Source organism: Malaya genurostris, chromosome 3 (assembly GCF_030247185.1).
Source record: "Malaya genurostris strain Urasoe2022 chromosome 3, Malgen_1.1, whole genome shotgun sequence".
Lineage (NCBI taxonomy): Eukaryota > Metazoa > Arthropoda > Insecta > Diptera > Culicidae > Malaya > Malaya genurostris.
In genome coordinates this window covers 125750956-125777517 of record NC_080572.1, presented here as the reverse complement: position 1 = coordinate 125777517, position 26562 = coordinate 125750956, and the positions used below count along the sequence as shown (strand labels likewise).

At 37.3% G+C, this 26562-nt stretch overlaps 1 protein-coding gene across 3 annotated transcripts in view; it reads left to right on the top strand.

Annotated features, from left to right (window-relative positions):
• Nucleotides 1-26562, top strand: part of LOC131439455 (zwei Ig domain protein zig-8-like) — a 436989-nt gene that overhangs the window by 73722 nt on the left and 336705 nt on the right. For 2 of the 3 annotated variants that reach the window (XM_058610475.1, XM_058610474.1), the window contains exon 2: nucleotides 8031-9059. The exons of the other annotated variant lie outside the window; for it this stretch is intronic. The gene's annotated coding sequence lies outside the window, so the exon portion shown is untranslated. The remainder of the gene's footprint in view (nucleotides 1-8030; nucleotides 9060-26562) is intronic. 3 annotated transcript variants of the gene reach the window in all.

The following is a 26562-nucleotide window of genomic DNA, read 5'->3' as shown; positions in this document are numbered from 1 at the left end:
TTTACCTACGCATCGTTGTAATTATTTTTACTGTTTTTGTGTTGCGTGTTGTGAATAATAAGACGATTTCGATAGTTCGAAAGAAATGTTCCTGCTTTGTTCTATTTTTGTACAGTATTATAAAGAAAACGGATCATTTCCTCTGCCATTTCTTAGACTACCCCATTCAAGGATCATATTATTCTTATTCATGCTGTACATCTTCTTTAACTGAAAAAAAATAATACTGTGCAGATGACATCGCTAAGGAACTCAAAGCAATTTAGTTCACTAAAGACAATAACAATGTGCACCATGACAAGCATGAAAACATAAACTAAAACATATTAGTTCATATTCGATGATTCGAAAGACCAAGTCACACAGTTTTTTCAGTTTTCAATTTCTTTCAACATCCAAAATTGTGTGCGTTTATTACGCATGCGTTAAAGAAAATTTATATTTTCTTCAATGATTTTCCCTAACTATACAAGGCTTACATGTAAATTGCTGTTCGCCTACGACAATCAGCTAACTAAAGGTCAATATTTTTAAAAGGCTGTTCACTACAGTAAGCCCTGCGAGAAATGAATATCTGCACCTAAGGACAATGATTCTTCTGTTATACGAGTCTCAAATAACCCCAATACTTTTGAGACAGAGCTTTATAACTCGATTGTAAAACAGAAGTTAAAGAAGAAAGGAAACATAGTCCGGGAAGTGAAAGAGATGAAGATGGAACAAAATGGCAGCTCAGGGTAGCTAACAGAATGTTCAATAACACATGGATCAATAAGTCCCGAGACTAACAATGGAAACAACATTTTGTTTTTGCAATTTTTTTTTATTCATCAACATAATCACCTTTTAGGGTGATACAATGGTTCCAACGTTTTTCCAATTTTTCAATACCATGTTTATAAAAAAAATTATCTTTCGCTTCAAAATAAGCTTCAGTTTCAGCGATGACCTCCTCATTTGAGCCAAATCTTCTTCCCTGGAGCATTTTTTTAAGATCAGCAAAGAGCCAGTAGTCACTGGGGGCTAAATCTGGCGAGTATGGGGGGTGGGGAAGCAGATCAAAGCCCAATTCGTTCAATTTCGCCATTGTTTTCATCGACTTGTGGCAGGGTGCATTGTCTTGATGAATAAGAATTTTTTTTCTCTGCATGTGCGGTCGTTTTTTTTTACGATTTCCTCCTTCAAACGCACCAGTAAGTCAATATAATAATCACTGTTGATCGATTTACCTTTTTCGAGGTAGTCAATGAAAATCACGCCATGCGTATCCCAAAAAACTGACGCCATGACTTTGCCAGCTGACTGCTGCGTTTTCGGACGCTTCGGACGGCTTTCGATATTTCATTATAATTTTTGTCACTTCACTCACATTTTCCGGTGTAACGGCTTCCACAGGTCTACCCGAGCGTTCCGCGTCATTTGTGTCGGTAGTACCACGTTTAAACTCGGCGAACCACCGACAAATCGTTGCTTTTGATGAACAAGAGTCCGGATAACATTTTTCAATCCATTGTTTCGCTTGCACGGTGTTTTTACCCATTAAAAAACAATGTTTTATCAAAACACGAAACTCGGTTTTTTCCATTTTTTAAACAAACTACAAAACGACTTTACTCCAACCTCGATAACTCAGCTGTTTCTGGTCGGATCGACCTAAAATTTTGACCCGTTTCAAGCAAAGGTTAGTACTCTAGAAAGACGCGGTTACTGGTTTACCACGAGCGCCATTTCTGCTTTAGTCTCGGAACTTATTGATCCATGTGTATGATATGATATTCGAATAAAAGCTTGAGGTATCAACAAAACTGAAGCAGAAAATTACAATGAATGACCATCATTTTGAGTACTTAAAATTGTTATTTCTATATGACTCCGAGATAAACTAGTGTTTTTTTTTGCGTTTGATGTAAGCTACACATTTTAAGCCATTAGAAGTGTCTTTTTTATGAAAGTAATGGCCATTTTGCGATTCAAAGCGAGTTGGTTTGGTTTTGGATTGATCTTTATTGAACAACAAAAACAAATGGAGCCTGATAGAAAGCCGACGCTGTCCGAGTACCATATGATGGCAGAATAAATCAATCGAACCCTAGCTATCCACACGGAACCGTCAGTAAATTACAGCTCGATTTATTTATGATTTCGGTAGTATATATGTTATAAAGTTTCTGTTACAGAAAATGTTCACTTTGTGCATAAATTATGATGTGTAACTGCATTGATGTACATCTCATCAACAAATTAATTCTTTTTTACTCATGCATGACGAAAGCTAATCCTTCCATCTCCTTGATAAATGAGCGCTAATTTATATCGTTATGCGATTCAGCCATATTATTCAGTACACAATGGCCATAATTTGTTTTCCTCTAGTTTTCTGAACATTCGGTAAACTTATGGCTCTCATCTACTTCCGATTTTCCACATCTTCCATCGAACAAACCAACCCTGCCACTGCTGTTCCCTGCTCACCAAATCTCACCCCTAGCCAGGTGATGGTGGGTAGTATAGACTGGCTTCGGTAAAGTCAGCGTCGGTAAATAATTTAGTCGCCGTCCGCTGAATAATAAATCAAACAGACGAACGAATTGAACTTTAGCTTGCTTCCATGGCGCACACCGGTGATGGGTGCGAGTGAGTAGACAGGAAACTTTCTCGACACAGCTACTTGGCTGTGCGGAAGCTCTCCTGACCAAGTGATGGTAGCACCTTCCGTGCCTGGATCATGTCAGTGTACTGGAATTAAAGTTCGCTTTAACGTTTTGTAATAAATTTCAACTCAATGATACGAAACAGTTAATTTTATTGACGAAAAATGAGTTGATTAGCCACTCACGCGACACAGGTAATAAATATTGAGTCTATCGTTACTTGTAAACGAAGGAGACGTTATTATTGCTCCCTGTTTTCGTCATAATGTCCCATCTCTTCCGCATGCAGCCTAGATAGCGAAAAAACAACAACAATGAGATAGCCCATTTATCAACCCGTACACCATTGTCTGCGGCAGGGAGCAAAATTCCGGTCACGCAATTTGGTAACAGATAATTTATTATGACCCAAAAATGGCTAGAAGAAATAACAAGGGCAACATCAGTAGGAGAACAGTAAGAAAAAAATAGTTGGAAAGCTCTCATCACCGATTAGCTTAGCGCGAATTCATCATACACCGCCACCAACGCATTTCCTGCAGAGTTCTTTTCCACGAAGGATCGTTAGAAATCAGCCTCCAAAGTAGCTGCTATTGTAGTAGTTTGGAGTTTGATTTTTTCCCTTTTTCTGTTTTCTCTTGATTAATCACATTTTGTTGTCGAGTTTCTATCGAGACATAATGCCTTGTTGATAGTAGTCAGCACTTTCAGACATCCATACGTTTTATGGCGTGTTTGTTCAAAGTTTTACCGATTCCGCGTGGGTGAACTTTTAAACAGTAAACATCGATCCCGAACTAGCTCCTTGTGGGGGAAGAAATTGTGTGTTGGGTGAAAATAATTACCAAATTTTGTGCAAGAAAGTTTGTTCGGTTAGCGTTATGAACAAAATAAGATATTCTCATCGTGAAAACTGCTCGTCCAATATTTTTTTATTTTGAATCATATTACGACTCTTACCACACGTTTTGTTTTTTGCATGGATTTTTACGTAGTATGTTATTAAATTTGACGACTTTGCACTGTTGAGTCGAAACGTAAGAAAAAGAAAGTAGAGCAAATTGAAGTGATCGTCCACATCCAATGGTGACTTTCTACTCACAAGTTCTTATCGCGTGCCTCCTCTCGAGTTTTTTTAAGGTCATCGTAAACTGCTAGCTATCGCCACCCTAGCTACTCACAACAAACGAGGGCTGACGAAAAAATTCAACTGAAACCTGTCTCCAATAGAAATTCATGGCGGCATATTGATATCATTTACGGCATAAACGCTCAGGTAGGCCGAAATCTATTATCGAATCGGAGAGCTAGAGAGTTTAGGCATCTCGACCATGAACCGATCTAATTGATGATGTGTATTTAACATATGAAATAGGGCATCAATTTGGCATCAATTCACTCTGTGCGATATAGATACGACAATACTGTCCGTACGATCAATGCACTTCCTATAAGTCTGAAGAAGGAGGAGGTAAGACGTAGTCCCAGTAGATCCAATGGGCGGAGTGATTTTCTACAGTTCCATCGGCAAATTTTCACATCAAATAACTAGACTAATAGAAAAAGAAAGTAGGGGTAGATGGGGTAAAATGCACCCCCTAAAGAAATGTAGCTATATTTTAACTATAGAGAATAACACGGGAGAGTTTCATGCATGATTATCTTCCGTAATCATTATTTCTCAAAATTACGTACAAATACTCGCTGAATACATTGAAAACTACATAAAATATCTTATTCTCTAAAACCCTTCAAAATTGTCTACTGAAATATATGCGGGGTATAACGCCCGATCGTGGAAAACATGAAAAATATACACTCTAAATTACGCGAAGTGACGATTATCTAAACATAGAGGCAGGATGATCTTAAACAACGGGTAAAAATCCATCAAAATAACGGATTAAAGGCGGTCTTTCAGTTTCATTGAAATTTCATTGAAAAATTTGGTAACTTTTGAGAAAAGCAAAAGGTGCATTGTGCCTCGGGGGTGCCCCATCTTCCCCTATGTGCTTGACCACAAAATACACAAAGAAGCTAAAAAATTGGATTGGACAGTGGCATTCTAATTGATGTTCTTACCCTTACTCAGTGCAGTACTTCAGTTCACCCTTCGTAATATCTCTTGGAGGGATCCCTACAACCTTCCCAGATATCAGGAGCGTTGTAAACTTATCGATCTCGATTTGTTATCCGTTCGCCGTGATGTCTCTAAAGCCATTTTCGTAGCAGATTCGTTACAATCTCGAACTGATTGCCTTGACCTGTTCCAAAAACTGAATTTAGATATTCACTTTCATAGTTTTCGATCTCACCCATTCCAGAGAATACAATCTGTCCGCACAAACTACGCCTTTAACGAACCCTTTTCCAGTATGTGTCGACTATTCAATCGATGTTCCCACGTATTTGACTGAATGAAACAATCCTAAATATATGAAACATTTATCCAAATGCACTGTACGAAAAAATAAGCCATAACTAACTAATTCGTGAGAGAATACATTGTTGTATCTGAAATTCCCTTTGATATAAGTGTAGCTGAAGTTTATTTTCAATTTATGTAAAATTCTAAATGTTAATGCAGAACTGAACGAATTCATTTTTTTTCTAAAATTTCGCCAATATTTCCGAATTGAGTGTTGCAGTTTCTTGATTCTACATATCAATCAACTTGTATTAATTTTATTTATTTTACTTCATCAGATACATAAAATATAAAACACATAAAATATTGAAAAGTTCCTCAAAGTTGACATCATGCTTATTTTGACATTTCAGATTCTGATGCATGCTAAACGCAAGCTATTAAAAATATTGACTTAGTAACCTTTTTCGACACGAGATGGTAGTTTCCATGGATTGGTAAACCTGTGTTCTGAGGAAGAGAACAAAATATTTGATGCAGTAAAATGGTGTAAAGGAACTTCATTGGACTTTTTAACAACGATTTGCGTTTCCAGTATGCAGCAGTGGAAGTCGTCAGAGCTTCATTGTGTGTTTGAAAACACCACTGCTCAGTTAATTTGTCTGGAAGTTGAGTCGGAATTCATTGTGAGTTCCAAATGCACCTACTGATTCCGCCTGGAATCGATTATTTCATCTTATTTGTAATCCAATTTGAAATTACAATTCACAATAACACAATTACACAATGACGACGGACAACGCTACCGCGCAATGCAAAAATTAAATTATTGATGTGGAATACATCTTTATACTAGTATGGGTTTCGCTTCGAATCAACGATAAAATCTTTGAACCTCTCATTATATCAAGCCGAGACAGAGATGTCAAGTATTAAACATAAAAACTGATGAAACCTGATGTCATAAGGAGTGTATCTATAAGTAGTTAGCAACATTCAAACAGTTATTACTCTGAAATGGCTTATTTTTTTGCAGCGTGTTTTGCGGTGACATGTTGTCAATAACAGCTGCGTAATCGATTGGTTTCGGTACGGTTTATCGTTTCAATGATGAGTTGAATTGATCCGGAAATGCGAAAGAAAATTCTGCACACTTGGTGGTGTCACATACAACGTAATTGCAAAACGGGTGAAAGTGCACCACACCAGTGTCAAAAATACTATCGAGAAGTTTGGTAAGACCCTTTCCATGAAGGATTTGCCCCGATCCGGTAGGAAAACGGGTCCCAGTCAGCCCGGCCGGGATTTAAAAGTGGTTGAGTACATCAGGAAAAACGCATCGGCGTCGACGCGGGATTTAGCCAAGCAGTTCAACACCAGCATCGGAATGATTCAACGGATAAAAGTTCGGAGCTCCCTGAAAACGTACAAGAAACAGAAGGTACCGAAAAAGTCCCTGATACTGCAAGTTCAGGCCAAAACAAGAGCGCGAAAACTGTATAACCGGATTCTACAGAATAAAGACGGATGCATCATGATCGACGACGAAACCTACGCCAAGGAAGACTCTCGAGCGCTGCCCGGACCGCAATATTATACGAAATCGGTGTACCAGGACCTGGACGACGCTGACACCACGGTGGCGATGGAAAAGTTTGGTCGGAAGGTTTTTGTCTGGCAAGCAATTTGTACCTGTGGTTTGCGGTCGTCGATTTTCTTCACGAAGGGCTCAATTAACGCCAAGGTGTACGAGGAAGAATGTTTGAAGAAGAGAATGATGCCACTGTACAGAAAGCACAAGGCTCCTTCTCTCTTCTGGCTGGATTTGGCTTCAGCTCACTACGCCAACTCCGTTCTACAGTGGTTGTCAAAAAATAATGTACAATTCGTGGAAAAGGACATCAACGCATCGAACTGCCCGGATCTTCGGCCAATTGAAAGGTATTGGGCAATTGTCAAGCGGCACTTTCGGAAGGAAGGTACAGTTTGTGACTTTCCTGGTGGCAGCTGTCCAGTTTTTTTTTAACTTCTGCATATTTTGACATGGAGGATTTAAAAAAAATGGACAGCTGCCACCAGGAAAGTCACAAAAGGAACTGTGTAGAATTTAATGAAGAATGTCAAGTATAAAGTGCGAGCGTTTCACAGAAACTAGGATTTTCTACAATATAATCAGTGAAATGCATAAAAAATGTAATTTTTCTACAATATATCGAATACTGATGTCAAAATATGTTTTTTTCGGTTTTTTATTCAATAATCAATGTTGCTTACTATTTTTCGATACACTCCTTATAAAGAAGTGAAATTTAATTTCACTTAAGCAATACTATAATTGCATCCTGATCCAATATCTTCATTAATGTTATCATTTAGGGATCAACCTTGTTTGTGGTAGGGCACCTAACCAATTTCATTATCTTTACGTTTCGTCTTAGACTAGTCAGTGCATAACGGCACTGTTAGGAAGTACTTGGTACTTTGGTGCTAATTATAAGTCTATTGCAAATAGCAATATCTTTGCGTTTGCCTAGTGGTTTATGTTGAACTGCAGGTGGCATAACATTTCCACATAAATAGTTATGCACTGACAAGAAAAGACATTCTAATAAGTGACTGTTATGGAGCACTAGCAGTTCAATTTGAACAAAACTGATAATTCGAAGATGAATAGTAAAATAATATGCAACCTATAAAATATGTCTATTGATATTCAACGATTATTTCAAACAAAAAACGTTTGACAAGCAAACTCATTGATATTTGTAGTTTTGTTAGTGTTAAGTATTTCTCACAAATTTTCAGCATGGGCTGCATAAGTGTGCTATACTTATTGTTCACGTATTCAAAATCAGTTTAATTTCAATAAATACTGAAATCATTATTGATCGTTGTCTGTCTCTCTCTCATTACAATAGTTTTAGTTTATTTACATTCATAATGAATGTATATTCATTATCCTGTACAATGTACACTAGTTTAATGCAATGTTTATAATTTTTCGTTCGCAGATTTTCAACGCTCAATCACAATATCAAACATCTCCTTAAAAATATTTGATAATGTAACAAGCGCTTAATGGTCAATGGTTGTAATTAGCAAATTGAGCAAAGCAAACCCATTGTGAATAAATCCAAAATTCGTAGTGTGTGAAGTAGAAATTAACGCTAACCAACATAAGCTCTCAAACACACAAAATTCATCTCACGAAATTGAGGAACAAACAAATGCTACACAACTGTTGCATAAAAAAATGGAAGCAAATAATCTAGCAGCATAAAACGCGAAAAACAAATTTGTCAACAGGCCATCAAATCAAACCAGATTGGAAGCAATAAAACAATAAAGCCGACAGCAGTGGACCGACCAGATTGGAGCCCATCGCGAGGGAAACAGCAAATACATCCCATACCGGTCATATAGGAAGAGGGCTATCGCCGACACCAGCGTAAATGAAACCGTTCCAGCTCGTCCGCGCCACATTGCCTCCGTTCGTGTTCTAATGTCCAGCTGGTAGGCGTTGTGGAAACATTTACTTCCTGCCATTACAATTTCTATACAAACTTAGAGCTCAAGACAACCACCGCTAAGGAACATTTACAAAGTGCATCCCACGAATAGTTCTGGGCCAGAACTTCCAATTTCAAATAATAAAAATAAAAGTGCTACCAATTTTTATAATTTTACCTCTTCCGCTCAGCCCATCGAACGTGTGGAAACGAGGAAACGCGCTTTCGTGAAGGAATATAATAAAATAAGACCCCGTAATTGCTTAACCGTCGTCGTCGTTACTAACGGGCTGTACGGTAGAATCAGCGCTTCTGGTGTACATATTCAAATGTTTCCGCCGCAGTAGTCGATCCAAAAATTTCGTAGTGTTATTGCAGTCTCTGGATGAAAAGTACCTAGCGAAAAGAAATAAAGACAACCCTGTTACAGTAGGCAAGAGCAAGGACGAAATATCCTAAATAAACCAGTAGAACAAAGTTGAGAAGGTTCTTTATGTTCCGGAATCACAACTACCACGTAACAACCATCAGGTAAGATTCCAAAATGAAGTTAACTGTTGAGTCCCGTAGCCAACGACGTTTACTGGCGGTTTATGTGATCCGTAACAGTTGGCTGTTTTATTACATATTTTATGAAAATTGCTTCCCGTTATTGAAGTCTTCAACTCAGATTTCAGAAATTTAGCTATGCGGGTTGGTGCTTAAGCTATCACTGCTGAGTTGTTGCTGACTGCTGGATTGGAAATTATTTATTTGGGTTACAGCTGCCTATATTACGTTTTGTTATCATTATGTATTATCAATATAAAGCATTTTAGGCTAAATATGTCGAATGGTCAGGGGAGTTTTTTCAGTCAGCTATTAAACGTGTTACCAATACTAGAAGTGTGTTTACAAAAGGTGCAGGTAACTCGATCAGTAAGCAATAACAAGTTTATATCAGAATGTAACTATCGTATGATAAACTCGGTTATAATCTACTGATCGGGTACAGTTGCACACAGTTGACTTATTCTTCTGAAAACGTTAATTTTTTTAAACTATATTATTATTAAGACACCCTACCTTAGCTCTAAGAGGCATGGTTATTTTTTTAACCTCACACCAAAAATATTTCAATTTTTATGCCACTCATAAAGACCTAATTTGTCAAATGGTGTAAAATTTCATGTGTAATGGACTCAATGTTGGATTAGCATGAATTTTACTGGTTTCTCCTGTAATTTGTATTCGGCTAACAAGTGCGACTGTATGAATTTTCAATGCACCATTTACTAGTCAAGAAGATGTGTGCTTCTGTGGCTCAGTCGATAAACGTACTTTGTGACCTAATGATTCCAGTTTGAAGTCATCGCTGTTGCTATCAGTTTTTTTTATTTCAATGAAATTTCAATGAATATTCCAAAAAAAATTGAATTTCACAGGTGACTTAATCCCTCATACGATGTAATTCATAAAGACCTAATTTGTCAAATGACGGAAAATTTTATTTGTAATGACTTAATGTTAGATGAGCTTGAATTTTACTGGTTTCGACTGTAACTTGCCTTTTACTAGCAGGTGCGACTGTATGAATTTAAATGCACCTTTTACCAGCCAAGCAGATGCATGCTTCTGTGGCTCAGTCGATTAACAGACGAACTTGCGATCCAATGATTCTCGGTTCAAGACGCGGTGGGTTGCTTTTTTTTATTTCACTGAATTTCATTTCATGGAGTTTTAGACACAATATTAAATGTTCGTAGACGTAAATTTGCGTGAACTGCGACGCTCCAATTATGTGCATCTAATAAGATGTAAAAATTTTTAAGTGTGTGGAATCTTCCAATCACACAATATTACGTGTTCTTCCACGTAAATTTGCGTGAGCTGTGCAGCTTCTTTTATGTGCGTATTATAAGATGTAAAATCACAAGGTCTTTCCAAAGTGTGCTGAGTTTATTTGTGGTTGATGCCACCAATAAAAAAAAACCTGATCAGGTTTTTCGACAATTCAGAAGAACTGTTGCCAAATATTAAGTAAAGTCCTACTGAACTATCAATGATGAAACAATTTATTTTTGATGCATTGATAAAAAAACCTTATCGATTATACAAGGTGAATGAACTCGTGATGAATAGCATTCATGTTTGACAGCTATCAGTGGTTTGTTTATATGTTCAGTAACGTGCGTTTAAATTGGTATGAATATATAAACAAATCACCGATAGCAGTCAAACGACGTTTATCCATCTTATTTTGTGAACTTATGTTGTATTTGTGTAAAACATAATTGCATAGAAATCACAAAAGTCGAAATGCACCCAGTTTTGACTCCAACAGCTGTCAAGCGTATAGATTTGACAGCAGTTAGGGTTGAAACTGGATTAGTTTTGGTTTCAAGCTGAGACGACATTAATGGATCGTTTTACGAAAAAAAATTAAGCACCTCTTTCCAGAAATTCTAATTCATACAACTACATGATAGTGCATTTTTGTGTATTCTTTTGATGCACAAACGCAGTTGTTTTCACAAGTGTGCACTCAACAAATAAATCACGTCGTTTCAACCAGAAAACGTACATGAATCTCATCCACCCAACTTTTCACGTATGCTCAAATGAATAGAAAGAAGATAGAAAACTTGATCATATATCATGTGTCTTATTCAATAGGTAAATAATATATTACTTTTCTAGTAGAAAATATGTTATTTTACTAAAATTATTAACTGAAGTTCACGTAAGGATTACATGATGTGAACATTTATTATGTGCATAGGAAAATCACGTAATAATTACGTGAAATGGTACATGGAATTCACTTCACATCATCATTAAATTACATAGACATTAATAATTAATAAGCTGAAGATCAATTTCCAACCGATTGCATTCCGAGAAAAAGAAATAAATATGTTCCATTCATTTACTAACATTGATGCATATCGAATTATAATCAAATTACCAAATACCAAATTTGTTAATCAAAACTCATGGTAAATCACTTACAGAACACGATTTTCTTGATCTTCTGGGACTGCTTCATTGGTTATTTGTTCTTGACTGGTGGCAGCAGTGATTTTCAATACCGTGTATGCAGCTCTTTAGATTTCAGCTGTTCTCATATGCCCAATCGGTATCCTTGTAGGATCTGAACGCTCCTAAAGGTTCTTTGTTGCAAGCTGCAAGAGTTCTAAGCAGCCAACATCGTATTCTGATATTGAAAAAAATAGGAAATATCTTTCGAAATCTTCCAACAAAAAATATAAACGATAGAGCCGGCCAACACTCAACGCTCTGTTGGTCGCAAAAGAGTTTGAGGTCAACCACCAATACATCTTAGGTAAGGTAATCATAACGATCGTCACATCTGATTCCGACTTTAAACAAATATTTCGTGTTTTTTTCTTTTTTATGTAGCCTATGGTTTCTAATGAATGTCATTAAAAACACTAAGAGACAACAAAAAATGATTTTTAATCACATTGTTCGAGTTTTTTTCTCAAAGGCCCCCTTTTTGTTCTGCTTTTCTTTTTGCTAGGGTAAGGGCTCCCTATTTCATCTCATTTGTAAGGACGTTACCTTAAAAACCTGATTCAGCCGCCAAAATCACTACGATTATTTCATATTTCTGCTTAGTTCGCCTTGCTCCACATTGGGAATTGATTCACTTTCCTTGGAAATTAAAATAATAATTAAAAAATCAGCTAAAAACACTTCTGATATGTTCACTACTGTAGTTCTAATTTCATCTCAAAGGTTTTATATTCATCCTATCGTTGGTTCTTTATTCATCCCATAAATTAGCAATGGCGACAGCAATCAAAACCAAAATATTGCACTATTACACTCTCAGGTTCAAAATGTCAGAATTTTCGTTAAAAAGGGCCTAATGCCAACTATGACACAACACACGATATTTTAAAAAACTGTTAGGAATCATTTCGACTTTTAAAATTTTTTGGACCGTTTTTATTACCTTTCGTTTCAAATTAAAAATTTTACTCTGCAGTTAATTTGGAGAGCTTAAAAAACAAAAAAAAAAGAATTGTTACTATTTAGGCATTAGCCCTTCTTAAAACAAAATGCAGAATCAGAGATGCCATTCATACAGATTCATTTGTTTTGTATAGATTTTTGCGTTCGCGTTCGTTAAATCAGATTACAGATTTTCTAAATTTAATACAGATTTGTAAAGGTTCATAAAAAGTGAGAAGTAAAACGTTAGACTTTTCTCTCGGAGTATCTATTAGTATTTGATTGTGGTATTTCTTTTAAAGTTTATTAATCAACGGACAAATCACATGTTAAAACGGAAATTTTTTGTGCAAATGTTTGATGATGAACACTGATAAACATCTATATTAAAATTTAAACCCAATTTGAATTTGATTTGAATTTGATTCATTTTATTAGTGAAAACAGATAGAGCAGATATATATTTTTCTATGAAAATATCTGGCATCTCTGTGCACAGCCGATAAAACATACACATTTAACAGTGTTATGGTGACGTATAGCGGAAAGAAACCAGTGCTACTAGATTTGTCACAATGGTTATTTGATTAGTATTTAACACGCTCTATTTGGTAATATTAGAATCCGAAACAGTTTTATTTATATATAAATATCAATGATATAATTAAACTAATGTCACGGATACCAAAAAATACTTGTTGATGATAATTTAAAGAAGAAAAATTTTTATTTTATTTAACATTATGAGAAAACTTGGCAACCTTGCGATACGAAATGAGATGAAAACAAAGCGCAATCAAGTGAATTAAGTGCAAATATTCATCTCATATTTTTCATTGCTTTTATTGCTTATCAAGTAATTTCAGAAGTCTTTAATCGTTGAACAAACAAGTGGAAAGTGAACATTACTAACTACAAAGTAATTTAACATTGAATAGTTGTGTAATTATGTGAAATAGTGATCATATTTTGAGACGAATCGATTAGTAAATATTCAGAAACATGATGAATTGTAAAACTTCAGACGAAAGTGGTTCCTAAATCAGAAAGTGAGTTTATTTTAAATGGAAAAAGCGATCGTTGAAGGTTTTTAAACTATTTTTTTCATTTGGATTTTTGTCATCTAAGAAAAGCTATAATTTTAAAATGAATGAATTTCATTCTACAATATATGAAATAAATCGTTGATTATTAAGATCCCAACTTTGCCCCGCATTATCCTACAGTAATTTAAGGAAAAAATGAATACTGTAATTTTTAACTTAAGCCTGGTAGTTGAGAAGTCATAGAAAATTGACTCAGTCGGCATGTTTCATTGATGTTTGAAAATTTGTGTGAAATTAGCGGTGCATGACCGCTCTATTTGTAATACTATCCTGGGGAGTCTTTCACTGCATCAAGTGTAGGTCTACAACCAAATCGATTCATGCTGCTCGTCGATAATCGTTCAATCGTTTCTTACCTTTTCATCCTACCAACTGCTTCATTGAATTTAATATCCTCGTTTGAGAAAATTCTGAGAATTTAGTATTATACCTGCTCGGTCTTGACTCTGCTTTCGTATATAGTCTTCTGTGCCTGAAGCGGTACAAACGATTATTACCTTAATTGTCTTAAAATGACATCTAAATATTTGGTCCACTTACAGTAACTTTTCTAATGTGTTCTAATTGTATCTATCTTTGTCGATGTTATGCATGAAATTATATGATAAAATGCATAAACATTTAATGCACCCAATCTACAATCTTGAAAGTGGAAATAAATGTTTTCCGCATAGCAGAGTATGAATGACGATTAGTGAGTGAGTGGAGCATCAGTATGGAACTAAGTGAAAGTAACATATATCTGAGAAAGTACTAATCTGTAGAATGTTAATAGGGAGCAAAATTTAACATGCAACCAAACTACTAGGTGTGCACACCTTGGACGATGCTGTCCACGCTGTCTGCGGCTTCCAGAGATAACAAAGAGGACATGACTCGGTCATCATATGGTCAAATTACTGCAAAAGAGATACGATTTGATTAATAGATCGCTTCTCTTCCACAGATCAAAGCATATTATTTGTTCTAGTATGGACTATGTCTGTCAAGTTTGGTATATTCAGAATAAGAAACATGTCCATTGTCGAAATGGTACAACTCACTCTGCCTACGCACGCGGTCTTCGTGTTTATTATCAAAACACTCGGGGACTGAGGACAAAGCTGGACGATGTCTACCTGGCTGCACTGGATAGCGATTATGATGTTTATGTGTTCTCAGAGACGTGGTTGGACGACAAAATCTATTCTGTTCAAATATTTGGTGACCGTTTCAACGTCGACTGATGCGACCGCAGCATAGCTAATAACATTCGAACACGTGGCGGAGGAGTATTAATCGCGGTGTCTAACTCGTTGGACTCCGGTTTGATCAGGAACGATCGGTTCACTTCGATCGAAACGGTATGGGTTAACATTAAACTTCTCTCTCGAAATGTATTTGTCGGTGCTGTGTACATTCCGCCTGAACGACGACATGACTGCAGTACCATGCAGCTTCACCTGGATGCTGCTAAATGTGCTGCAACGATAGCTGATCCATCTGATGTGCTCTTAATGCTTGGGGATTTGAATCAGCCGGTGCTTGTTTGGTCACCCACTCGTCATGGATATACGTTTCCCGATCCGATAGTATCGACAACTACTCCTGCAAGTCGCTTGCTTGTCGATGGTGCACGCTTCAATTGCCTTCTCCTAGATTGTGTCTCTGCCTCTGTACCGAGGTCCCAACCTCCGAGTAAGCCACCATGGACAAACGCCACTCTACGGAAACTGAAGCGTGCACGTGCTAAATCTCTTCGTGCATTCTGTAGCCGACGATCCCCCCTCACCAAACAGAACTTCTCAGTTGCCAGCAACAACTATCGCAGCTACAATAAGTTTCTTTACAAGCGGTATGTCGCACTCAACAGAATCTGTGCCGCAACCCGAAGGGATTCTGGTCGTTCGTCAATACAAAGAGGAAAGAAAATGGTCTCCCGTCAAGGCTGCATCTCGACAATGACATTTCTTTGTCCCCTGTTGATAAGTGCAGCCTTTTTGCGAAACACTTCTCGAGTGTTTTCACGATCGACTCACCAACGCAAGCTGAGATAGGCAGAGCAGTCCGTGATGTACCTGCTAACCGTGGCATCACCTCACTGGCAGTGGAATCCAAAGTGTTTGAGTCGCTGATTCACGAAAAACTCTTTGCATCTTGCAAGCAATACATTAGTCCCTACCAGCATGGATTCATTCCGGATCGCTCTGTTGAGACTAATCTCATTAGCTTTACATCGTTCTGCATGGATCAAATATGCAAAAAACTGCAAGTGGATGTGATCTACACCGATCTAAAAGCTGCATTCGACAAAGTCAACCATGACATTCTGCTCGCTAAACTTGCAAAAATGGGATGCTCGTCTGGATTCTGCGACTGGCTAAGATCGTACCTGGTGCAACGAGAATTATCTGTCTGCATAGGAAATAGTTCTTCTGACTGCTTTTCCAACTGTTCAGGAGTTCCGCAGGGCAGCACACTGGGTCCATTGCTCTTCTCACTATTCGTCAATGATACAGCTTTTGTCCTACAGCGTGGAGGAAAATTGTTTTTCTCTGATGATGTCAAAATTTATCACGTCGTTCGCTGATTACTGATTGCCGAGAACTGCAGAACCTCCTGTGCATCTTCAACGACTGGTGCGAACGTAATATGATGGTCTTGTGTGTCGCCAAATGTTCTGTAATTAGCTTTTGAAGTACCAGGACTGCAGTTCCGTTTGATTATAACATCGCTGGGACCCCGCTTCAACGTGTCGACCACGTCAAGGACCTTGGTGTCGTCTTGGATGAAAGGCACTTCTCAACTACGATCGGCAAAGCGAATCGTCAACTTGGATTCATGTTCAAAATATCGAGTGAGTTCCGTGATCCGCTATGTTTGAAGGCCTTGTATTGGTCCTTGGTTCGCTCGCTGCTTGAATTTGCTTCTGTTGTCTGGAGTCCCTATCAGGAAGTGTGAGGTGCACGTTTCGAAGCTGTGCAGCGCAGATTCGTCAGGTATGCACTGCGATATCTGCCATGGAGTGACCCACGTAACCTGCCACCGTACGCCGACCGCTGTCGTTTGCTGGGTCTCGACACCCTAACTGATAGAAAGAATGCATCAAATGCTACCTTTGTTGTCAAAATCTTGCTTGCTGAGTACGATGTGCCAGACTTGCTGGCTCGAATCAACTTATATGCTCCTGCCCGCTCACTTCGACCGAGGACTCTACTGTTTGTGACTCCGCAGTTTACGAACTACGCTGCAAATAGCTCTCTAGCTGCTTCAATTCGTCACTTCAACGAGGTCTCCGAGCACTTCGACTTCAATCGCACCTCAAACAGCTACCGTCGGCGTTTACTATCAGTCCGTAATTTTAATTTTATTACTTGACCACTATGTATTTATTCTTGTTGTTTGTTCGTTTTTAGAATTAGACAGTTCCATTAAGACCATGTTGGTCAGATGGACGAAATTTAACAAAATAAAAAAATAAAAATAAAATTTTATTGTTCCCCTTCTGTATATTGTTGCCTCTGTTTGTCAGACATCTTCCATGGCACTAATGGTGTGCAATCTTTTCCATGGAGTAAGACAAACCCTGGAACCGTGACAGCATCATTCAATCTGTTTCAAGGTTGTGCTAATGCCCAGGGTGTCGTTATCATTATTTTCGAAATAATATCCAATTTAGAATCCTCTAAATGATATCCAATTCATATTTGCTTTTTTTCTTATTCGCATACGAAACAAGCATTTTTCATTGAAAACGACTTACTACTAATTTTGACTAGCAAATACATCCAACTTCATGCCACAAATAAGTGCTTATCAGTAGATGTAAAATTACAACAAATTTTTAGCTGTGAATTTATTCGCTTCTCGAAAATTTAATTCCGAAAATTTAAATACATCCACAAGTTTGTATCGATTGTTGTGCATTTTAAACACATAAAGCTTAGAAAGCATAGGTTTCTCTCATTTGAAAGAATAAATGCTCGGGTCCACGGGCTAATATCAACTTGTGTAGCAAACAACTGGAACATGCCTTCATCTCATTAAGAGATTCGCCGCACAGATGCTTGGGTCAGATATATCATTTTAATCGGTTTTCATCAATCATCCTGTCCAGTCTAGTTCTTCATGTTTAGTTTCATTCCCTTCAGGGTATCCCATTTCACCACAGGAAGGGTAATAAAATGTTTATCTACATTTTATCATCCGTACTTTCATTGAAGAAAACTTTCTTGATTAGTAAATATGTCTTCTCTAGGAAAATGTTCATCTATTATGATACATAATGCTATGCTGCGGTAATTCGTGCAGCACTGATTTAGTAACTTTGTGAGAACCACTCATGTGAGCTCAGCTCGCAATATGTCTCAATAAGTTACATTTTTATGGCAAAACTTTACTTTTCTTGATTACTCCAAGAGTATTCTGTGCAAAACCAAAAGATTGTATTCACCATTTTTGTGTCGTTGCGTTCTGTCTGCTCGGAAAGAGTCACCATTTTTCCGTTAACCGTAGTAAAATTTTATGCGTGTAATTTTGTTTCGTTTTTACTTGCTTTCATCCACCATCATCATGTAAATCTATATAAAAAAACTAGGAAGTAAGCTGCAAAGATCATCGTCCGGTTGCCGCCAAAAGAAAACGAATTCAGTGAAATGTGAAAGTCGTACCATGAAATTCTTAGATGCACAGCGCATTTATATTATATTACACGCATTCCGGAACGAAGGCACTAAAATCGAAAATAAAAGTCGGAAAGGCAACATTACCCAAAACCGAACCTTCGACCTGATACTAATGGCATCAAAATGGAGTAATATTCCCTTATGTTGCTTAAGGTTCATTGGACTGTTTCGGCAATGATGCGAAATGTAATGTACATGTAAAGCGTCAACTTCAATCAGTGCAAACTAGTTCTCACACAAAATTTTAAAATAATATAGAATAAAGGTTTTGTAATTAGTCTCCATGTTTTTCGTAGAATTTAAGGTTGATCCTTAACAAGTTTACCTTAGCTCCATCGGTAAAAAAAGGATAAACTGACGGTTATCGAAAAGGACTACATCGTATTTCTTGCGGTAACCATGAGTTCGGCCAATCGAAACCGCCCTTCTCGAGCTCTAATCCTTTTTTCGATGCCCTCTCCATTGCTGTCTATTGCGAGTCAGTTTTATGGGTCTCAAAATGGAGGGTTCAAATTTCATCCGGAGATTTCCATCGCTATTGAATCCCCGAATCCCACCTCTTTGATAGAGAGAAAATCTCTTGAAGACCTTACTGAAAAGATATCACGAAAATAGCTAATGGTTGGACTGTCTGTCCCCTATTCAACCACCGGAGGCGCACGCAATTAGGGGTGGATATTAGTTTCATCTATTCGGACAGCGGAAATTTGAAACGTTTGACCTACGTTTATCTGGCTCTAGACGCAAGTCACGTTTTATTGCAACAAACCGAATTGTTAGTTGGTTGATGTTGCCCACCATCGAACACCGTTAACCCTCTGTTGTCCATTCTATCGATTTTTGTACATTTTATGAATAAATCTGGATTTATTTTTGATATAAAATGGTAGTATTATATTTATAAAATGGTTATACACACCTAAAATATCAATTGTGCTACTACTAAATTCGAGGCATCAGTAGTAAAGAGTTAACTGACTTGGAAAAAATCGTACTACTTCATGATTTATCTAACAGACAGGTATCGTCTAGGGAAGATCCGCTACGCCTGATGGGTACTAAATAGAAATGAATGTGCTTGATTTATGACCGGTAAAATGATTTGACGCAGGTGAAACCCAATTACCACAGCATCGGGTCAGCGTATTTCTGGTCTACTGATAGATTTTTTCAAAGTAAAGGTAGAAACTGGTAGAAACGGTAAATGGCAAATGAAATTGACAATGGTATTTTCTTTTGTGTTGTTAGAACCGGTAACAGAATAAATTCATTTTGCACCAGATAATAGAATGGGCCTAATGCTTGAAAATGAATGCCGTGAAGCTCCCTATTACTTAATACATATTACTGGAACGTTTAAATAGATGCTCAGGATAATAACTCACACAGACCCATTGCGACCGGAATTCGCCACTACCCTAATGATAATACCCTAGTTTTAAGTTAGTTTTAATTTAAAATAAGAAAATGCCCTTGGCATCTAAGAGCTTAAGCAGTGTGCCTTCAAATATGTTACTATTGAATAAAAAAAAAACTCACACAGAACAGCTTACTCAAATGGGTCGTGGTGCCCTATATTCTTTCGCGTGCTTTGACACCATTTTATTTATATCGCGATTTATTAGACATATTCGTTTGTCATCACTTCTCTATTTTATTTTATTTATTCCGATTAACAAGCGTATTCTAAGTTGTCTATTAGTAACATCCGATTATGTCCATAACATAACGTTGTATTTAATGCGATGTATTGAAGAATTGTTTGTGAATTATTCAATCTGAGAGGATGCAGAACCTGAAGCTTGAAATATAGTCTCGTTGGTGCAGATGTGTTGGTTGCGTTTCCACCGACATGGGAGATATTCGATTTTTTTGGGTAAATTACCATGTTGTTTCAGTCAGCATGTTGGAAATTATGTGTTATTCTAAACGGTCAAATTTGTTATCACTTGGTTGTGAGGAAAACATGAGTAAAATTTTTCTTTTAACTGAAATTTTTTGTTGTCCTAATCACTCAGAAAATGGTGACAAATAAAATACTTGTAGTAATCCCACTAGAGGTAAAATAGGGATTTTTCAAAATGCTTTTTATTGACTCTAAAAATAAACAAAAAAAAATTAATCCACCTAGTGGTGTAATGATGCCTTTCTCATATAACTTATATTTTCAAAAACATCAGAGGAAGATTCAGTCCGATTTAGTTTCTCTTTTTTAACTAAATTTTTTGAATACAACTAAACTTTTTGAATAAAATCAAAAACTTTCTTTGGCTATAAACTACCACAACCTTTTCAATTTGTAAACAGTTATGTCAAGTTAATAAAGATTTAAATGTGGTAACCCTGCACGCTATACAAAATTGAACAAAGCACGCTGTATGCTAGGCGATGGTATTTTCATCTTCCGTACCAGCACGTAACGATGCGAACCGGTTTTGCATCATTTTGTACGACAATTTGAAAGTTCTGACACTCATCACCCTATAATTTCGGAGCCAGAAATCGGTTCTGGATGAAATTGTACAGTATCTAAGACAATCAGAGCACTAATTTGAATCATGTTTTGTGGAAGTCAGTTTAACCGTTGCTGAGAAATTGATATGAGTTCCAATTTTGGAACTTTTCTCCACTATTATCGGTGCTTTTGGAAGCGGAAACCGAGGACTAGTATTCATAAAGTATTCACTAACTAACAAGGTTTGACAATCAGGTGATTTAATCAATAAGTTTTATAAAAATTTGCACCTCGTTTGTGAAAAAATACTCTAAAAATGAAAATTTTTCGCTTATCAATACCGGAACCGAAAGACGAATTTGGATCAATTTTTCTGGGACTTTTTAAAAATTTCAAGACCTTTTATTTGTATCTTAGTTTGTAAAAATGAGTAAGAAATATTGCCCTTGTAATTTCGTAACTGAAAGTTGGATAAAATTCAATATCAAGCTATGGGACCATAAGACCTTTCGTTTGAATCAAAGTTTGTTGAAATCGGCCACGCCATCTCTGAGACAAGTGAGAGACATTTTTTTCATTTTTTGGTGCACATCATCCTGTAATTTTGCAACCGAAAATCGGATCGAGATAAAATTTAATAGCAGTTTATGGGACTATAATACCTTTTTTTTTATAACAGTTTGTGAAAATTGTGAAGTTTGTAAAAAATACACACACACACACACACACATTTTGTGATCTCAACGAACTGAGTCGAATGATATATGAAACTCAGCTCTCTGGGCCTTCGTTCAAAGTTCAGTTTCGCAGTGATTACACAGCCTTTCTGTATGATAAAGGCAAAAATGGACGACCAGCAACTAACATAACATACAAATGAAAAAGGTTTCGTGCCAAATTTAGAAGGATTCAATGGTAACATAACCACTCTAAATGACGGTTTCAAACTTTTAGTACACTTCAACCTGTAACTCCGGAACAAGAAGACGGATTCGCTGAAAATTCAATGGTTACCTATGGAACCATAGGACCTTTCATTTGAGCTTGAGATTTTGAAAATAGGTTCTACTATCTCAAAAAAGAAAGGTTTTTCATTTTGACGTAATTAATAACTATTTCCGATAACCTGTAGGTTGGACAGACATCGATACCGTTTGCATTAAATTTAGCACCTCTTTAGAAGTATGCATTTCACGATAAAACATGGAGTTTATTTGAAATAACATAATGAAAGTTTGTATGAATCTAGTGAGTTTTCTGCTTCTAATTTCAAACTCGTCTCGACAATTATTGGATGATGCATATTTTGCGTAAAAAATATTTGAGTTTTGATACACTGATGATGATTGTAAGTAACATTCGAAAAACGTATCTGTAATACATGGAATGAAAATTCCCGGGCCTCTCACAGAAAAGACGTGAATAGTTTCGAACCGTATATTTTTGTTGGGATCAAGCCTCCAGATGGCCCAATACCAAATTTCATGACAATCTATCCACTAGTGTTTGAACAACAGCTGATCGTGTCAGACGAGTTCTAATTTCATCAAGCTATGGAAAAAGACGTATCAGCAAATGCATGTATAAAAGTAACAGTGAAATTGAATGATCTGGGATACGGATTGGTCCACCATCCCCCATATTCTCCAGACCTGGACCTCAGCGATTATTATCAATTTTGAAAATCTGAAAAGGTTTCTCCAGGGAAAGAAATTTTGTCGAATACTGAGGTCATTGTAGAAATGGAAGCCTATTTTGAAGGCCTTGACAAATCTTTTTGCCTTTCTCATATAGAAAGGTTATGAAATCACTGTGAAAATCGACTTTTGAACCGAGACCCAACTCAGTTCGTCGAGTACGTAAAATATCTGAGTGTGTGCACATGTGTGTGTGTGTGTGTGTGTGTGTGTGTGTGTGTGTGTTTGTGTGTGTGACATTTTTTTGCACTCACTTTTCTCGGAGATGACTGAACCGATTTTCATGAACTTAGATTGAAATGAAAGGTCTTGTAACCCCACATAAAAAAATCTTGGCATTACATTCCTTTTGTCGAATTTGGCCTTTCTGTTTCAACAGACTCCGCAGCCAATTCTTAGCGTACAGAATCATTGCATGACTAATACTACGATCCTACTGAGACTATGAATCCTTCCAGGTCGGGGATCGAACATATGACAAGTGGTTTGTAAGACCATTGCCATAAGCATTGAACCACCAACCTGCGTTTAATTTTGATCCGACTTCCGGTTCCGGAGTTACAGTGTGATTAGTGAAAAAGTTATTATTTCAAATTACTTCCTCACTTTACACAGAGATGGCGTGACCGCGTATATAAATACATAGATCTATGACATACGTACCAAATAAAATGTAAGTAATACACAAATTACCAACCCAAGTAAATTTAGTTTACATTTGATCCTTAAGTCGTTCGGTAGTGTTACTAAAACGGTTTCCAAAATCTTTTTTTTTCATTCTTTTTTCAAATTATTCCTAGAGGAATAGTTTACTATGCAAAGTGTTACAATTTGTAAAAATACTTAAAATAACAAAACGCTTCAAAGCTATGCGATCATATAAATGCTTTATGCTGTTTTCTCACTGGATTTGAGCAAAACTGATGGATGCACTTCATTTTTTTACTTCAAGTGTGATGCTTCACCAGCAAACATATCCGAACATTCACAAAGTAAGTCGAACAAAAATACAAATGCAAGCGGCGATAGAAATTTTTTTATACCTAAGGCCATCGTCTAAGTAAAGCTTGCTTCAAAAAGAATTGGAACAAAGACAATTGCCTGTATTTCAGTTATTTATTATTGTATTCAAGATCTTTTTTTATACAAATGTAGCGTTTTCTTCATTCTTTTAAGAAAAAATACGGATAAAATTATTCGTCACGGTTTTGAAGGAATTCTCGAATTTTTCCTGTAACACGGCTCAGTAGGCGGCGCACACCTTCTTCGTCCATCGTTTTAGCTATCTTAAGCGCTATTCACACTAGGCCGTGACGTATCCGGAACGGGACTGGACCGGATCCCGATCGGGTTACGCTTCAAAATTGTTTAATGCAGCTCCATGTGAACATTCTCACTAGACCGTGTCGTACCCGCGTCTGTATCGACACACGTCCGAAGCACGGTCAAAGCATGCGTTGACTCAAAGACACTATGGGCAGGTGCTTGAATTGTCACATGCTTCCCATCCAAGGCTCCAAGACACAGCTGGAAATTCCACAAAAATGGTTAACAATCTTCTTCCGCATATCTTCTGTTGGTTTCGGCCATTTTTTCGGTAATTGCACGACACTCGTGAACAATCTGGTAAACCCCCCTATGTCTGTAACTAAATGCTATGGTTTTTTGCGTGTCTCCTGTTGGTAAATATCTGAAATCATGAGACGAACACAAACTATAAGCCTATCTCAATGATCGTTATAGATTTTTTGGTTGGAGTTTTCTTGACATTTATAAAAAAATCTTGTAAAAAATCAATGCAAATATCTTAAACAAACTGCCAGCCTCTCGGGAGTCACTGCTAATCGGAATGTAGTGTCATGCTTTTTAATGTCGTTTTCGTTTTTAAATTGCACTACACTGGTGCAGCGAAAGCTGCACTGGAACCGTTCGTTTTTATCAATTGCACTACTCCAGTGCTACACTTTTTCTGCACCGATACCACTGGTGTAGCACTCATCAAAAGTTCGGTGTAGCTCTGTGCAATGGAATCTTTTATTGTAGTCAAGGGTTACTGTTTATGTTTTCATCATTTCTGTTCGTTTATTCATGCCATGGTGTAGCACTGCACCGGTGTAGTGCAGTTTAAAAACGAAAACGACATAAGACACTGATGAATTTTACTCAACAGCGAGTTGAAACAGGCTTCAGGCATTCGAAAATATTGCTTGATATCGTCATTCACAAGCTGCTTATATAAGGTGGTAAATTCACCCTCAACTGCTCTTTTTCGCCAAAGTTCGTGCATCCAAATCTTCTTTCTTTTTTTTTGTTTTTAAACTGCTGATTATCTTCGTCATTCAGAGCAATTGCAATTCTGGCCAATTCTTCGTTGGAAAAATGTGCCATTTTCGTGAGGAACAGAAGCACATCAAATGCAACGATTGTGTATGTTACTAATAGCAACGGTAGCGACACGGAAGGTGCACGGTGTGATGAGAATATTTTACAAATAAATCCCGGCACGTTGCGGTCCCGTTCCGGATACGTCACGGCCTAGTGTGGATAGCGCTTTATTCCACCAGGTCGTCATCTGATTGATGTCTTTGACAACGTTTCCCTTTGCCTTGAGTCTCCTCTTCATGATTGCCCAGTATTTCTCAATAGGGCGGAACTGGGGGCAGTTGAGTGGGTTAAGGTTTTTCGGAACAAACTGGACCACTTTCTCTGCATACCATTCTTAAATGGCTTTGCTGTAATGACAGCTTTTTAAATCTGGCCAAAACATTACAGGATGGTCGTGGGATCGAATGAACGGCCAAATTCGTTTTTGGAGACACTCTTTTTGGTATAGTTCCGATGTCATTGTCTTATTTGTAACGAAAACTTTCGTTTTTTTGCCGCTGCTGCAAATGCCCGGCCAAATCATAAATTTTCTTGGAAATTTGTCGGCAAAAACAAATTTAAATTTGGCCGGAACATCCCCCCGCGCCGTTGCCAAGTAAAATTTTTGACCTGGGATTTGACCGAAGTCAGTCTTGACACAGGTTTCATCGTCCATCAGAAGACACCCGTTGGACTTGGTCAGCACCTGGTCATATAGTTTCCGAGCACGAATTTTGACCACACTATTCTGTTTCATGGTCCGATTTGGCTGTTTGCTAGCTCGATACGACTTGATTCCTTCCCGGAGTCGAGTTCTCCTCGCGGTACTATGGGCAGCATCGAATTTTCTGGCCAAATCACGGTCCGACAGATTAGGATTCCTCCTAATCGTCTTCAAAATATTACCACGCAATTTCCGGTCGTCAGTTCGACTCCGACGATTGGCTTGAGGCTTCCGAATCGTTGTCAATGTTTTCTTATACCGTTTGATAACGCGCCATACGGTATTTCTGGGCAATTTCAGCTGTTTAGCTAGCCTAGATGTAGACCACAATGGATTTTCCAAATAACTGTGCACAATTTTTTTCCTTCTTTCGGCTTCCATGTTGATTGTTTACAAAGTACAGTCGATTTTCGGAATGTCAAAAATCATACGTGAAGCTGACAAAATTCCCGACACGTGGACGCCAAGAGCTTCCAAATCCGTCCACCAGGAGCGCCACAATATGAGCAAAAGTTTGTTCCAATTCTAAATGAAGCAAGCTTTACCATACGCGCGGGTGGTTTTAGGAAATTTTCGATGGAAATTTTGAAAAATTTGACAAAACCAAAAACATACAGACCTTTGAAATACTTTTATCTATCTACAGGGGAAAAATGGCTGGAAAATTCGGAGAATAGCACTGAAAAAATGAGCTTTTTTTGTAATCTTTTAATCGATGGAATGAATTTTTTTCTTCAAAAAAAACTTATGCTGGCAACAAGGATCACATTCGGACACATTTTTGGAAAACCTTTTCACGTTTTTCATGGAAAATAAACGAGTTTCATATGACTGATTTCGTGGAAATTTTTGAAATTCGTAGATTTTCTATGAAAAGCGTGAAAAGGTTTTCCAAAATTGTGTCCGAATGTAATCTTTGTATCCATCATAAGGTTTATTTAAAAAAAATTTATGTCATCGCATTATTTTTCCAGATAATTGTGAAAGATAACAAAAACACTCATTTTTCAGAGCTATTTTTGATAAGACTCGGAAAATCCTCCGAATTTTCCAGCCATTTTCAC